The sequence below is a fragment of the Symsagittifera roscoffensis genome, chromosome 5 (assembly GCF_963678635.1).
Source record: "Symsagittifera roscoffensis chromosome 5, txSymRosc1.1, whole genome shotgun sequence".
Classification (NCBI taxonomy): Eukaryota; Metazoa; Xenacoelomorpha; order Acoela; family Convolutidae; genus Symsagittifera; species Symsagittifera roscoffensis.
This window is the reverse complement of record NC_087066.1, coordinates 62,916,354-62,934,105: the sequence shown is the minus strand read 5'-3', so window position 1 is coordinate 62,934,105 and position 17,752 is coordinate 62,916,354. Positions and strand designations below refer to the sequence as shown.

The following is a 17,752-nucleotide window of genomic DNA, read 5'->3' as shown; positions in this document are numbered from 1 at the left end:
ATCTCGGAGAAAGGAGACGACACCGAGCACCTTCACGACCAAAAAGGTTAAGAGATGGCCTGACGAGGAGGTAGCCTCGAACCTCGAAACAGAGTCGTCTAGCCCACTCAAGGTGGATTACGGCCTGGCGGCAAGGACAGCGCTGCAGAATGTCAAACAGGACCTAGCCACGAAAGAAGTGGAGCAATGGGTAAGGTCGGAGCTGGAGAGCACAGATCTTCAGGAAAGTCTTAATGTCCTGGGTAAAACGACAAAAGCAGAAGACAAAGAAGAGCCCAAGAAACAGGGACTAAAACTGAACGTTATATCTGGTAAGACTTTCGGCATGACGAAGGCGGGGACCAAAATAATGTCCATCATCTCAGTCGCAGGGCACCAGGTGGTCAAGAACTTGAGTGAACCATCCGAGATTACACTAGTCCACCTGGACATCTATGCCGACTACCTGAAGGAGAAGGATCCCAAACTGGACTCCAGGGCAGTGCGAGCGCTGCTCACATCGGGAGGTCCGAGGCTGATGAAAGTGGACGGACATTATATCGATGTCCATGGCCCTTACCCGATCCTGATGAATGTAGATGGCATCAATATCTACACGAAAGCTCACATAACTGATGCGAACGATCAGATTGGCCGGATATACATTGGTCAAGAGGAGCTGAAGGTTAGACGAATCGGACACAACGCGATGCTCGAACAAGATGCGGTGCATATTGGTTGTGAGGCCAATCTGGCCGCACACGTTCTGGACGTGCAAGGCAGACAACTTTCAGTAAAGGGACTGCTAGACACGGGAGCAGTGGTTAGTGTCATGCCAGTCAAAACTTGGACCGACATGGGTTTCGAAAGGTCGGATCTCATACCGACAAACATCAGGTTGGCAGCTGCCAATCAGGGAGCGATCTATGTCGCCGGACGAACCCCGATCATTTCACTGCAGCTCGGAGGAAGACATCTTTGGATGAGCTTCCTAGTAGTTGAGAATTTGGACGAATCCGACCAGTTCATCTTAGGAAGGGATTTCGTTCGCAACTTTGACGTCACGATCGATCTCAATGACGGATTGATTAGGATCAAGGATCCTGAGAGAAAGTATGAAAAAAGACCTCTTAATAAGATCTTAATTAATCAGGCCAAGGTGCCGATTTTTCTGGATCGAAAAGTTAGATTAAAACCAAACCAAGCCGTAGTAGCGACGTTTAGGATGAGGAACCTGAATGAACTCAGCAATGACAGACAGGTGTGTCTGGTACCAAATCCAAACAGTAAAAGCTCGGCTATTTTAGGAAGAAGCTTCTCACTCACTCAGAGCGGACTGTGTGTGAGTGTGTTATTGAACACAGAAGCAACAACAGTGACAATACAGCGGGGAAAGAAACTTGGCTACGCTTTGCCTCTGAACACAGACTTTCTGAGTGTGGAGAACTTGAAAAAGTTTGATGTAACTAAATGTCCATTGCATGCGAACCAAGAATGTATAATGAATAGAGTGAATGAATTGAAATCTTCTAGGAAATTGTTTTCAATGAAGTCGGAAACGGATGATGGGCTGTCTAGTTGTTCCAACTTCCCTGGGAGACCGACGGAGGCAGAGTTAGCAGTGAATAAACCTGTCCTACCTGAGATAGAACATCTGAAGGGTAAAATATCAGACAAGGAACTAGATTCGCTCAGGTCGGTGCTAAATCGGAACGCAGACGTTTTTTCGAAACATAAGGCTGACATAGGTTGTTGCAATTTTGTAGAGCACGAGATTGAGATAGAAGAGGGCTCGGTACCTCATAGGGAAGGGGCGAGAAGAATGACCCCAAACAAGTCAGAAGCGTGTAGGAAGGAAATCGAGATGTTAATGGAGTACGACATGATCGAGCCGTCGAAGTCTCAATGGGCTTGTGGTGTGGTTATGGCGAAAAAGAAAGGGGGACAACTCAGATTTTGTTGTGATTTCCGTTATCTGAACGCAGTGACTATAAAGGACGCATACCCGATTCCCCGCATCGATGAGAGCCTATCCAAACTGGGAGACGCGAAGTTCTTCACGACGTTGGATTTGGGCTCTGCATTCTGGCAAGTGCCACTTAGAAGGCAAGATCGAGAGAAGACAGGCTTCGCGTGTGAGCTGGGACTGTTCCAGTGGAAGAGGATGCCATTCGGGTTGTGCAACGCGACGGCCACATTCCAGCGACTAATGGCCCAGGCACTCACGAGCGTCACTAAGAAATACGGGAATCTCATCATGTGTTATGTCGATGATGTCGTGATTGCAACACCAACCTTAAAAGACCACATAGAGAGGTTGGAGGAGGTGTTTTCTTGCATGAAGCAGGCGGGTCTGAAATGCAAACCCTCTAAGTGTGAAATCCTCAGGGATTCCATAAAGTATCTGGGCCGCCTGGTGGATAAACATGGAGTGAGACCAGATCCTGAAGCGGTTGAAGCGGTGCTGACCTGGAAGGCACCTAAAACATATACACAGCTGATGAGTTTTCTGGGATTCGCAAATTATTATAGAGAGTTCATCAAGGGGTATGCTGACAAAATATACCCCATGCAGCGGTTAATGAGAAACAAGGGCAAAAAGTTCACTTGGACTGATGAAGCACAAGTTTCATTTGAGAACATCAAGCGTGAACTTTGCGAGGCACCGGTCCTCGGCATGCCAACAGAGAAAGGGATGTTTGTACTGGACACGGATGCATCAGTGGTTGCGATATCGGGCATACTTCACCAAGAGCAGGAGTGGAACGGGAGAACGGTTCTTCGTCCGATAGCTTACGGAAGTAAAGTCCTGAGTGATACTGAGATGAAGTACGGCGCACCAAAAGCGGAGATGTTTGCTGTGATCACGTTCGTGGAAAAATACAGGGCCTACCTGGGGAGTGCTCCCTTCAAGTTACGTGTGGATAACCGTGCCCTTGCCTGGCTGAAAACCTATTCGATGGACCAAAGCTATATTGGTCGTTGGATCGTGCGCCTGGATGGATACCACATGATCATAGAGCACCGTACCCGTGACAAGCACCAGAACGCAGATAGCCTCAGTAAAAAGACAGAATTTTATGAGCGCCTCGAGGAGAAGCAGGCTAACCAATCAGAGATCAAGGACGGGTTTTCCTTTTTGGATAAAGAAACCTACGACAAGCTGCCACTTACTAGGTGGTTAGACAAGTCAGGACATCCTATACCTGGACACCCTGATCTTCCAGTGGAGACGGCCGCGGAGATAAAGCTTTTAGCCAGAGGCGAGCCCGTTCCGTTGGATCTGCTAGTCCGATCCAACTTGGTACAGCAAGAACTAACCAGGCTGGGTATAAACAGCATGGCTCTATTGAACAAGACGGTGAACGTGGCGCTGGACGTCATGGGAAAACTCCGTGACTTGTTGGACAGGGAAGTGGATAGGCATGGTCGTGAATGGATGGAGACCATGCAGCGGTTGACTGTCACCGAGAGAACAGAGAAGAGGCCAGTGTCCATTCGCAGCCGAGGCGTTGAACGGGATTGCAGGTCGATTGTCAACCAGCTGGTGAGCTCGATGCCGAAGGAAGTCTTGTTGAGAACTTCGTTCACTGAATATGGAACACTGAATCAGAACCAAACTACTGAGGAAGTCAGGATCAGGTCGAAATCTAGCTTCACGAGGAGAGTGCACTTCACGGATGCAAAAGAGGAATACGAGCCGAGCCCAGATTGTTCGTCCGTGGACGAGACAATGTCCGGGGAGTCTGATACCTTCGAGCCAGTCAAGGACGACTCGTCTGAGGAGTCGGACACCTTTGAGCCCGTGCAGGACGACTTGTCCGGGGAGAGGTTGACTAGACCACCTAGGGGCAAAATTTTGTCCGGGGAGTCGGGTTCAAAGCGACCGATGGACAGAGTTTTGTCCGGGGAGTCGAGAAACATCTCAAACAACTTGGAGTATGATGTTGGAGAATCAGTCGACTCAAGTGTTGACTCGGGACCCCAGTCCTGGGACAACACGTCTGAAACAACTTCCAATTCCGATATGTCAGAAATCGCAATCCACTCCTTATTGGTAGACTGGAAGCAGCGTGGGCTGGACCGGGAAACACATCAGGATCCAGACGGGGATAGATACACCTCAGATGAAGAGGGCACTGTGGTAGATAATGCCGCGGACGAGCTCGAGCTGATAGCAGTTTCGAAACGCCCAACCAGATTGCTGCCACATGGTACGGTCGTCCGTACCAATCTGGAACCATCTGTGCAGGAAGCGACGCCTCTGAAAAAGATATGGTGTGTCAAGCTGATGGACGATGCTCATGCTCCGGAGATAATGAGTGGGCAAATGAACGTGGTGAAGACGTATTTGAAAGCCAGGTACAGGCTGTCGGATCTCCTAAGGGCTCAACGAAATGACAGAATGACGAGCAGTCTGAAGAGATGGATCGAGAATGGAGCACCAGACAAGGAAGATTTGGAAGAAGACAGCTACAAAATCCTGAAGCAATTCTACCTGAAGCGAAACAACTTGTTGTACCTGAACAAGGACGGAATCGTAGCCTGCAAACGATAAGAGGAGGACAAGGTCCTTTATAAATACAATTCAATAGTGTTACCACAGTTGTACCAGACCGAATTGCTCTTTTGTTTATATGATCAGATGGGTCATCAAGGCGTGGACAAAGTATACAACAGGATACAGAAACTATTCTAATGGTTGGGATTGAAGAAGGCTTGTGAGAAATGGATAGCCGCATGCCTGTCTTGTCAACAGGCAAAGGATCCCAGGAAACTAAGGTTCCCCCTACAGTCAATAGAGTCGTCAGGTTTCAACGAATTGGTGCAAATTGATCATCAGAAAATCTGCATGACAGCAACGGGCTATAATCAGGTGCTGGTAATGATCGACCATTTTACGAAGTATGCGGAGGCAGCACCCTGCATGACAGCATCGGCGGAAGAAACATGCGATCATCTGATAAATGTATGGATAGTGAGGTATGGTTGCCCCATCACGTTCCAATCGGACAATGGCAAAGCATTCGTGGGCGATCACACGAAGGAGTTGATGAAGAGGTCGCAGGTAGCTCAGGCCCACTCGACCACTTATCACCCGCAAACGAATGGCCTAGTCGAGAGGCAAAATCGCACAATGGTATCCATGCTGAGAGTCTATTGCTCGCGTTACATGGATGACTGGGACAAGCACTTGCCGCAAGTGCTGGGTGCTTACAACAGCACGGAGCATTCCACCACGGGAATAAGTCCGCACATGATGTTAACGGGTCATGAAAAAGCGCTCCCGTTGACGTTTTTCCACCCTGAATATGAGGGGAAGAGGACAGCACCGCAAACGTACGTGCGGGATGTTATTAGAAGACAGCAGGACCTCAATGACTTATGCTGGAGGAATACGCAACAGGCGCAGATTAGACAAAAAAGGAGGTTTGACAAAAGGACAGCTGATGCGAAGGCCTACTCAGTTGGCGACTACGTCTGGGTGTTCCAGGAAGTGGTTCCACCAAAAGGAACCAAGAAATTATTAAAGAAATGGCGTGGTCCATTTCAGATAACAGAGGTGCACCAAGGAGGTCGTTTTTATCGGCTGAGCACTGGAAGAGCGGCTCATTACGAGAATATCAAACCCCACAATGCCTCGTCAGAGGATTGGTGCATCCCAGCGGACATGCAAGAGGGAGACTATTTGATAGTGGATCCTGCTTGTGAAGTGAATGAAAGGGGTACTCGCGACAAGAACGACGGGAATGAGGTGGTGGACGATTGCGATCTACCACTGGATCTCGAGTTGACCGAGCGAGTAGAGGTGGACGATGAAACTCTACCTTATGCCGAAGAAGACTGGGACTGCCCGGAACAAACCGAAATTGACAAAGGAATACAGCCTGACTTTCCTCTCACTATGGAAACACGCCAAAGCAAGAGAGGAAAAAACCAGAAGAAATACAATCCGTACGGCGAGGACTTCGTTGTAGACAGGATAGTAGTAAGTGATGTCATGGACTCGCTGGTGGGACTGGACGAAGTGGCGATGCTAGAAGAAATCGACCTTGTGAACGATATGGATCAAGATTGGATCGACGATCGATCAGAACCGGAAGTGGAGTTCGAACCAGAAGCGGAACAGACGCATGAGCAAGAACTAACAAACTTGCGCGTGCTCGAATGGCTCCATGATCTGCCGACAGATCCAAAAGAGACGATCCTGACGATTCAGGACGTCGATAGAGACGGCGTCAAATACATCAGTCATGACAATACCGAGTCCAACTGGGTCGCCCCAGATGGTCCTCTACGTGTTCCACAATCCAACCTCGATCTCCTAGACTTTGGGCGATCGACGGGGACGTCGATGGATATTTTTGTCCGGGGAGTGGGGGTAGGACTCACCCACACCGAAAATCTGATAATAAAAAAATTGAAATCGGCAAGAGAAACCGGAGAACTAGAGACAGAGGGCGAGAACGCTAAAAAACCGCCTTTTGGACGAATCTTTGAATCGTATTTTGATCTACCGAACCATTATTCGAACAATATCGTCATAACGGACAGCGATTTCATACTCACGGAACGCACGTGCGCCATAGCGATAACCGCGGACGTAAGCTTCAAAACAGCACTAGCGGCTGACTTCAAGAGAGAGTATAAAAATATCGAGTTTTTGTGGAAGCAGAGGCCTGGTGTGGGAGGGATGATAGCGCTGCACCCTGTCGCATCACAGATAACAGGGAATAATTTGTGTTTTTTGGTTACGAAAGCTACTGATAGGCAACACGTGAATCCGGAGAGCTTGGTATTGGCCTTGACTCGACTTAGGGATTTCCTGGTTGAGAGAGGTGTGACCTCTCTCTCGTTGCCAGTATACGATCCTAATAGGGGAAAGCTACATCCGAGAGAGTTGTACGCACTTGTACATGTGATATTTTCAGAGACTGACATAGAAGTTTACTTACATAAAAAATACTATCTGAGCATATGCTAAGAGTTGCGCTCGGCGGTAAGTGGTTTTTATTAAGTTAACTTGACAGAGATTAGGATTAAATTTAGATTAGGATTAAGTTTTTATTTAGGGATTAGGTTTTTATATGATAGTATAGGTGTGTGATGTTTATGTGTCTATGTTATGCTATTGTTATGATAGGTTTTATGTTTGTGTCATAAAAGACCTGGGGCACTCCAGGTCATCAAGGTGACAGCGCACATTCGTGCTACTCTGACAAAGGTAAAGGTGGACGATCCACCTTGGTGCTAAAATTTTAAATCAGAATTGTAAAAAGAATTTCAATGGAGAGTTTTAAAGAATTGATTGATGTTGTATCCAAAAACGATGGTTCTAAGTCGCGACTTGTTTTTTAGATCTTGATTGATCAGAAATTGTTTATTGAATTCATTGAATCAAACGAAGAAATTACACGACACGACAAGAAGAATCAACACGATAAGAAATGGGTGACAGGAACAAACTCATGGAATTCCTCTCAGCGAGTCTAGGAGCGACTCTAGACGAGATCTATCAGCGGCTGATCGATTGTGATTTCACACGAGAAGACCCGGGGTTGGCGATGTTTGTGGTCGCACCCCTCAATGCACTAGGACGAGAGGGTCGAGGGAATCGCCCTACAGAAGTCGTGTTGATGTTGGCCTTCGGTGAGTCCGGGACCGCCGAGAGAGGCCGGAACCGATTGATGAGATGGAGGCGTGGAGAAATGTCTGGCCACGACCTGGCTCGTGAGCCAGGACTAGGTGAGCAAAGGGACCACCGGCTAGGTGAGATGCCCTTACCCGTCCAACCTGCGCAGCCACTCATCGGAGCGAAGAGACAACGTGATGGGCCAGGCCCGTCACACTCGGTCGACTCTCCAACAGCTGCTCCTCCCCCGAAGAGAGTGAGAGTGAGCAAGATAGAGATCCAGACGTCGGAGACGATTGAGACACTGGAGAAGAAGGAGAGAGATCAGAGCGAGCTGTGTGCCAAACTTCAGGAGTACAGGGCGATAGCTCGAGAGAGAGAGACGAATGGAAAAAGAAATTTGAAGATCTGCAGGTGGCCTACAAGGAGGATGAGATAAAGCACCTGAAGGAGCTGTATATGGCGAAGGTGAGCCAAGTGTCACCGGAAGTCCTAGCGAGCGTGAGATCCTCGGAGGGATCCAACGACACGCGCCCCAAGACAACAGCGCAGGAGCTATACGCATCGAGAGGACCTGAGGTTCTGGATTTGCGTGCATCAAGAGGGCCCGAGGCTCCTCAGCAGACACCACCGTCTGCTTCGAGTCAAAGGTTCACGATACCAGACCCTTCTGACACCTATCTAGCTCCTCAATTCCAGGAATCATTTAACCAAGTGGCCAGAGCCGCAATGGATGAGATCAACAGAGGCACTGAGCGGACACTGGTTAGGATCGTTCCTTCCCAACGTCGTGATCTTTCATCAAATAGCTCGGAGCGAACAACCCGCACGATAGCGTGTTCTGCGCCTGGTGGAGTCTTTGAGAAAACTCGCGTGGTAGACATCAGGAAGAATCTGATGGCACGTCATCAGTTCACGCAAGTGCCAGCCGAGCATCCTCGAGCCTGCCTGAATGACATGAGCTGGAACCCCGCCACGAACGACCAGGTAATTCCCCCAGGGAGCCGCCATTTGATCATTGGAGACAGTTTGGTGAGAGATCTGAATGAGATCTTCGTCTATGGTCAGACTACCATTCTGTCCTTTGGAGGAGCCTCAGTGGCTCAGGTCATCAAAATGATGGAATTCCAGAGCGAGGATCATCTGGATACATTAATAATAATGCTGGGGACCAATGACGTCCCGAGAGCCCCCGTGACTCCGGAGAACAAGTGGGAACCTCTATTGGTGTGTCTCTTGAACGAATTGAAAGAAAAGTACAGACCCAAGCTCGTGATCTTGTGCACGATACCACCAAATCCTTTGGTGGGCACCATAGCTGCAGATTTCATGGATGGCAACGTGACGCGGTGGAATGAAATGATCCGTAGTCTGGTGAGAAACAACCCTGGCGAGTTGCGACTCCTGGATCTCGAGAACATGCTGCGCATGACTGACCACATCGCGCTCACTAAAGATGGAGTGCACTTCAATACCCAACGAGGGAGGCATTGGATTAATGATGTGTTTCAGACGCAATTGAGGGAAGCGGAGCAAGAGTCGAGGGCGACCGGTTCTTTGGCTCGGACCAATTCGACCGGAGGGAGTAGAATAAGGGCAACCGTGCCCGAATCCCTTGCCAACCGTCTAGGGCCCTTGGCAACGGAGACGGTTGGAGCCGCAACCGTTGCTCCAAGTTCAAACGTGAGAGACAGGCTAGGGACTGCTCCTCCTCCCAGGCCGCAATCGATTGGAAGCCGACTCGGCAGATCGGTGGAACAGAACAACAGGAATAACTCCCAGACCGCGTCTAGGAGGAACGATCCGCCTGCCACGACAAATCCTGCTTCGACAACAGGACCGTCTACAAGTACCGTGCCAGCGGAGGGAATCGAATCAGGCAGCAGGCTGCTTTGGAATAGATCAGATTCTAGTCATTGGGGTCAGTATAAGACGGATATGTCGGCGAAGTTGAACATGAACACCTTGACGTGTCGGGAGGACGTGATGAGAATGACTGGCGGAGAAAGTCATACAGTATCGCGACTCTATCGGATACCGGGCGTGGATTGGCTGCTAGCAGAGCAGGAGAAATTCAGCTCCTCGACCTCACTCCGACATGTAGACTTGAATGGATTACCTCATGACAATACCTTTGGACCTTTGAACACCCGGTCGCTCACCGATATTCGAGATAGGACCCGGGAAAGGACACCACCTGCTCGCAAGGGCAAATTCCAGACAGAGAACAAGCCCAATAACAAGCATCACAAGATGTACAGGCAGTTTGCTAAACCACCCGGTCAGACGCCTGGCGAGTATTCGAGGGACTACCCCCGAACGACAACAGTGGTTGGAGACGATAAGAGAAATGGGAAACTGAAGGCCCCAATAGGCGATGGCCTTTTTGCAGCTTATGATCCCTTGGACATGAAGGCGGCCAAGTATCTGATTGTGGCCGGCTCCGATTATCTCTACACGCCCCGTTCTCTCTTTTGGCCCGATGTGATTTTCTTGACGGCACCTAAATTGGACTGGGGACAAGCAATCGGCATGATGATAAGTGTGCAAAGGGTGGTCAGTATGGAGCCGCAGGTAATAGTGGTTGCAGGCTCAAATGATCATCTGCAAAGCAGGGGCTTATTGTCACGTCTGACGGATGGGTCGATCCCGAGTAACGAGGTTATAGGGGAGGCGATAATGACACTGCTCTCGGCGATGGCCGAGGTAGAGGCAGCAGCAAGACAACGCTTCACCATGAATGTGGTGAAGGTGATCTTTGTATTGTCACCAGGCTACGCTGCGTTGCCAGAACCCCTTCAGTTTGTGTACACAATGGTCACAACGATAGCAGAGGGGACATTCAACGTGATAATTCCTGCCCCGAACAGAGTAGTAGACCCAGATAATTACTACCCATCCCGATCTGAGCTTCCCGCTGTTTGGGCTGACATTTCCAATGCCATACAAGGGCTCAGAGATTGTAGCACAACTCGGTTGGTGCTAGATGAAATTCTGGGGTTGGAGCTGTCCAACTTCGCCAGATTACTGAAGTTAAGACCAGGGGTAGATGACGATCATCTGTTAGTACAACAGGTGGCTGATGATCTCTGGTTCAGACAGATGGATCATGCGGAGAATGAGCAGGGAAGGATGATCAGAAAGAACATGACGTCAGCGGAGGAGGACCTCATGGCAATGGCTTTGCGTACGAAGCCGCACAACAACGTATGGTTGTATTTGTCACCGAGGCTGTGTGCCTTGGGTGAGGACGCGTTCGAGCATGCGCCGGCAATAATTAAAGAGATACATGTGTATCTAAAGAATCTATTTGATGCCCGGGAGTTAGCTGGAGGCAAGATGTTGAAACTGATGCAAGACGTAAACACGATGTCGCTGGACAAGTTCCAAGCTGACGTGCTGGCCACGAAGGCACAGTATGAACGATCAGATGCTATCTTGGGTGGAATGGGAGTGGGATGGACGCCATCTTTCCTATCGACGTGCTATCCGAAGGCATCTAGGAACCTGATCGCGAGTTTCGTCAAGGACATCAGGAAGTTGTCGGTTGGCCTGGTGCTAGCCTTATACGTGACATTTGGTCATGAAAACTTTGTGAAAGGACTGGCAAACCTCTTTACCCAAGCGTTGGCAGATTTGAGATTGGATGGACTCCTGACTCTGATTGTCATGACCTACGGTCGACTGGCTGACTTGCTTGTGCTGTTGCGTTACCCTGAACAACTACAGGGACCCAGTCGTGAGTTCAATGCACAGTTGGAAACCGCCTCGCTCAAGAAGATGAAAGACTGGAGGACTCTCCTGCTTCAATACCTCTTGCAACAGAATAGAAGCGTCACGGGAGAAGACAAGGTGGCGACGAACGCAGGCGAATGTAAGCAGTATTGTGGCATGCCCTTACTGACGGACTTGGCTGTCATGATGCGGATTGATCCGTTGGCTCTGGTCCACGGGCTGAGGGAATTCGTCACAGTGGTGTATGGACCGGTGATGTCTTTTGCGTTTCCGGATGTGCAAGTTAAAGCGTACAGGAATTCGGTGTTGTACGTCAACCTGGTCTCAGTCGTGGATTGTTCCGTGCTGAATTGGGTAGAACATAGTGAACTGAGAAGGCTGGCTAGCGACGATAGGCTGTTCGGAAGAATAGCAGAGCCAGGCTGGGTGTTGATGGACTTCAACAACCACTTCAAGTGCCGAATGGGCCGTGAGGAGCTGTCCCACATCCAGTTTAACCCAAAACTTTGGAATTTGAGACCAGTGGTGAAAGATACAGGAGAGGCTGTGGGAGTACCTCAATTGCCAGGAGCCTACACACACGCGAAAGAGAATCAGCAAACATGGCTTCCTGGATCCAGGCCGCTGCCGGACCAATGCCCTCGATATCCACCGATAAGGAGGATGTTGTTGGGAGTCACATCTCCCATCATTGCCCCTCGCATCGGAGCGGCTCGTGATGCAGAAAAGAGAATGTTGAAGTGGAGTGAAGGGATGGAGCCGCGCTTCATCGGCTGTAATGTGGCAGCCGCGCACACATTCGACTTCTCATTTCCTGATGCTTGGAGTAGGAAGAAGATCAAGGCATTACCTTCCAGGAGACCAGAGGTCTCGGCCGAAATGTGGAACGAAGTGTATTCTCCCACGGATGACTTATCAAGACTGAAGTGGTCAGGAGAAGTGAAGGTAGTGATGATGGAAGTGGCAAAGGAGAGCAGAGGGGGCTCATATATAACGATAGAAGACCTGGCTCCACATGGCGAGGAGTCTGTAGAGTTCCTGGTGAATGATGAGTTGTTTTATCATGCAGGAGACATGACCGTACCGGCTCGGCCGGACTCGGGCACTGACTCACGACAAGGACCTTCAGGACCCAGGCCGAAACCTGATGCGGATGACGATGAATTGATGGATCAGGACGATAACGATGACGAGACCGGAAGTAAGACGGAAAAACCGGGAGAGACCGATCTAGGAGCGATGGAGAGGGACTTGCTAGAATACCGGTTTAGTGAAGACGACGATGGGGAGGTCGATGGGAGTCTATTGCTAATGACGCCATCGTCTTTCATGTCCCCTACAAAGGAGGCGTCGGCCGATCTATCTCCGATGGACCCAATAAGCCAGGCTAGAGAGTGCCGAAGCAGGGATCCGCAGAGACTGCTTCATGAATCACCGAGGAGGAGGAAAATCGAAGAGTCGATGAAGATATCATTCCTCAGTACGTTACCAGAAGAGGAATGGGAAAGATATCAAATGGAACTGGAAGGCAAGACAGGAGCAACCTGGAGCCGAGTGAACTTCAAGGAAAAATCATGGGACGTGATACGACGATATGGGACACAATCCATAATGAAGGTGGGATTGAATCAACCCATCATGCGTGAGGTCCTGGAGAAAATAGTGAACTCCATGGAGTCGGATGTTCTGACCGAGTCAGTTACAGAAGACAGTGCCGATGATCAGCAGGGCACAAAGAAGTCACTTGTTAGACGAGCCAAAAAAGGGCTGAAGAGACTGAAAGGAAAGACAGGGAGTCGAGTCGTGAACCAGAGGGTGGTGAAGTCAAAAGCCAAGACCGTGGTGACCTCTCTGATTAGTACGGGTCGGTCAGGCGAGAGCGGGCAAGGAGATGGTGCGACACCAGCCGGGGGAGAAAAAGAAAACCTGATACCCCCTATGCTCTTGGCAGGTCTGACCATAACCGCCACGAGATCGAAGAAGATGGCGCGAACCCTGGCAGACACTAAGTTAGAAATGGAAATCCTCAGTCAATGTGGATCTGGAGGACTTGAAGATTATAGGCCCTCGCGAATCAACATGGCCAAGTTGAAACTGCAAGGACAACTCGACGTGGTCGAGTACAGTCAAATAACTGTGCCGGAATCGGTCCACATGGGAGATCCGGCAGGGGGTTATGTGGAGATGTTGAAAGCGAGGAACTCCGCGAGAGGGCACCTGATGGCTTGGAGCGAGAAGCGAGTCATGCAGGAATATCTGAAAGAGCTCACGGAGAATTCAAACTTGAATCGAAAAGAATACGGAACGGTAATGTCCTCTGAAGCGAACGAAGTCGGATTGGAAAAATTGCTAGAAATCTCCTGGAGGGCGGCCCTCCAGAGATACTTCGACGAGGCGATGCATGCACCTGCTACGGTGGCGGCATACCTGGCTCATGCATACCTGGAACTGATCTGCAAGTACGGTTGGCTTGGTGCTTGATGGGCATCAAGAGAGCGGAGTATGAAGCCAGTAATGATTCGAAATCACGGGAACAGGAACTGGAGTTGATGGAAGCTCTGCGAGCGTTGATTTCGAAAGACGATTCTGCGATAGCATGGGCTAAGCGTAAGGATGCCCTTTGCTTTGTCAGGTTCGTGGTGGATCGTATCCCCACTCCTGTTTTGGGAGAATGCATAAAGATCATTCGGCAAAAGGGAGTTGATTGTGAAAGGAACTTCCTTAGGGCACTCCTGGAACTATATCAGGACATGCCATTGACTGTGCCGAGCAAGGAGTCGAGTGATATGGAAAGCTATCGCAAGTTGGAAGAGGTGGGAAGATATTCCAACAAAGAATTGAAAGTGAGCCGAGAGTTGATTGAAGCGGTCAGAGGACAAAAAGAGTTTGCAACATTAGGGAAACTGAAGTCGTTCCAATATGTGTCTGGCATACCGGGGATGGCGTATAATCCCTTCGTGAATGAAGAAGCCAGGGAAGCGTACTTCGACTATGAGCAAGTCATAGTACTCAATTTCTGGGTCGAACGTATTAAAGAAACTGGGATGCTGATGGTGGAACAACCCAAGCTGGGAATTATTTTGGAAGAACGAGTGGTCAAACCCTCGGTTCCCGAGCTAAAGGGGCAAGTGAGTTTTGATTGTGGTTCTTGGGACGGTCCCTTGAAAACCAGTCTAGTGACAATGTGGGAACTCATGAAGCCTTCTTGGTGCCCTCATCCTAATGCCGGTTTAATCTGGGTCATGACGGCGGATATCACGTTAGACCTAGATGATGACGCGAGTTTACATGATCTGGCCATGATACACCATCTGCTGGCCATGAAGTCGACGAAGCGGAAGAGCAATCCATCCACGGAGCTGCCTGAGGAAAGTCCATCGAGCGATTGGTTGAAGCAAGGCACATGCTTGGCTCAACAAAGTAGGATGGAAGGGCATGTTTGCAACTTGGGACACTGCTTGATTACGCTGAGCGAGCAGCATCGACAACTGGCACGATTGTACGGAAGATTGAGCATGTCAGATAAGAGTGCCATGGAGTTGGTCGCAGACTGCCATGGGGTGACAGACGTAAACTTGATCACAGCCCTGGGATTTTGTAGCATGACGAGTTCGATAGAATCGCTTGAGCGCCTAGAGCGTGCCCATGAGCTAGTGACATCCCTCAGCGTGGAGATATTCCCTGGAGCGTTACAGACAGAGCAGAAGATTGGGGGCTGGCGAGAAGCTCTAGAAAATGAAATGAATCTGAAGGATAGTGAAGCCTATCACAGACCTACTGGTTCGAAATATATGGTGGGTTCAAGCTCCGCGCCATACTGTAATAGCAAGTATCCTACGCACATGGTGATAATGGATGCGAGGACGCAACAATTATTGGTTGACCAACTTTTCTCTGTGCCAAAGTGCGTGAGGTTGGCCAGAATGTCGGAAAGGTCATATGACTTGTTGGCAAAGATCTTTCGGGCAGTCCCGAAGAGATCCGAAGGCGAGTTGCAAGACGTTGTGGGTGAAGAGTTCATGAGACTGAACGAAGGTAACGTGAGTGAGTTCCAGAAACAGAAAGCGAGTGGAGCGTTACCCACTGAATTCCCCACCATAGAAGAAAAAGACGATTTACATAGAATTCTGATGGAAGTGGAACCGTTGCTGGGAGCCTCAGGGTATCGGACCCGAAGGAACATAGTGAGAACCCATGGGGAGTATCCTTGCCACTGCTTGGTGCAGACGTTGTGGTACCCCAAACGCGGGAATCTGATGCTAGTATGGGACGTGGAGGAGTTGTACTCTACGGGGTTGCCCGATCAGAATCAACAAGTGTCAATCTTGGTGGTTAGCGCCATGCTAGCAGTGAGATGGCTGGAGGCTAACGCGGACACAAGTCAGCAGGAGACGGCCGTGCCGACTCCTGAACAGCTGAGCAACGTAAAAATGAGTCGTGAATTGGATCTTTTCAGAACCACCTGCTAGGTTCTGAGGATACCTAAAGCCATTGAAAGAATATGGTCAAGGCAAAGATTGATGCCTTGGCTCCGTGCAGTAATGACATCATGGATGTATGAACGCGCGAAGCGTCACATGTCAAGGAACACGGAAGCCTATCAATCTTTCCAGCTAGATATAGGACCAGGAGCCTGTAAGAAAGCATTCTTGACGCACAGAAACGCGGTCACCACAGCGGTGAAGCGGGTAGCTGGAACGCCTTGTGTTACTGAAGAGGAGAAGAAAGAGGTCTTAAGAGCTGACCTAGAACGAAACGTGAGCCTATGTCTTCACAACAGCTTTTGCAGGAACCGGGAGCAGAAGGCGAATGTGGACTTGCTACCTTGCTGCAAACCGAGGCTGTTGGAACAGGAGAGTTGGGGCACGGCCCGCAACTCCATGGACATGCTGGAGAAAGTGTTGGAAGACAGCGAAGATCAAGATGGAGAAGTGATGGAATGAAGATGACCAAAGAAGAGAAGAGAAGGAGAGAAAACTTGATTGTATTTGTGTGCTAAAACTTAAACCAATCAACCAAGTTTTGATTATTGAACTTGTGAAACTTTTTGTTTTGATTTAGTTTGGTCAGACCAAACTATAATGTTGCAATTGTTAAAATTGTTGAAATTCTTGATTTTAGTTATGGCTATTTATGTATGTATACGAGGAATCTAGGTGAGTATATTTACCTATTTATTCACGACTGAAGTTTTTAACCTGTGTAAGACACAAATTCACTGTGTGGCGACATGGCAAGTTTGAGTAAACTCGCTCTGGAAGGGTGGGTAACTCAAGAACTTTCCTAGCCACAGAGTTTCTTAGTTTTAAAATTGAAAGGACCGCATAAATGACTGATTATACTTGGTGAGTAATGTTAAGTTAATTTTAACGGGTGCGTGGCCGTGCCACGTCCCACTTTTTAATCACAAAGAGCGAAAAGAAGTTTTATGGCAAGACAACGTAAGTAGTCAGAAAAGAAATTTTATCTAGGACACTCCTCATGGTGCAAATTTTGTGAAAATGTTGAAAGGCAGTGAGATGTAGTACGATGCCATTTGTGAACACGTAGTGAGTTGAGGTGGAGTAGATAAATTTCAATTTCTTATGCAATTTGTAAGATTGATTACAGAAAACTGGATAACTACTTGACGATAACCCGGTGTTATGCGATCAATAGGGACATTGATGGAGACTTGTCCGGGGAGTATGTGCCATTCTGCCAGATGACACAGCACAACCTTCCGGCGACGTAAAAAAGGACGGCTAAAGGCCTTATGAACAAAAAAGTGTTGCCAAGGAGGGTCAGAATGTTCTGGAATTTTTAATTTTAAAATTTCGATTGAAGAATGAACATTTCTGAGAAATAGAAAAAAGTGGCAATTTTGACTGAAAATGTGACAAAAAAGAGAACAACGACAGAGATTGTGAAGAACAGTCGTATCAGAGAAGAAAAAATACGAAGCCTCTTATCGTGGCAATAACACACGATAAGAACCTTAGCGACGGAAATTTGTGGAGAAGGAGGCTTCAGTGGGGGAAGAAATATACCACGGAACCCTCACGGTACACGAAATATAAGAGATAAGAGTGTTATCTCAAGAATATTACGGGAGCGGAGGCTTGGTCCCCCAGAGACTGTCTATGTGAAGGGACTGTATAGACTGACTGTATAGCTGCTATAATGTCATAGATCTTAATTAACACCGTTATTGTTTAATATTTCAGAGTATGAGTAGCTAGAAAAAGGAAAGGGTCAATCCATCTCTAATGGATTTAATATAGAACTGTCACACAAAAACATAATAAAATAGGTTGTTCGAGCCGTGTTTTTAATGACAATCACGTAGTCTGAGGATCCGAGACTCAGCTATGTGGTTGTGTTCGCATGTCAACGAAAGCTGATCAAAAGTCGTTTGACTGATGG

General features: G+C 48.6%; 1 protein-coding gene across 3 annotated transcripts in view; it reads right to left on the bottom strand.

Annotated features, from left to right (window-relative positions):
- Positions 1-17,752, bottom strand: part of LOC134846864 (intraflagellar transport protein 172 homolog) — a 162,721-nt gene that overhangs the window by 142,479 nt on the left and 2,490 nt on the right. The window lies entirely within an intron of this gene.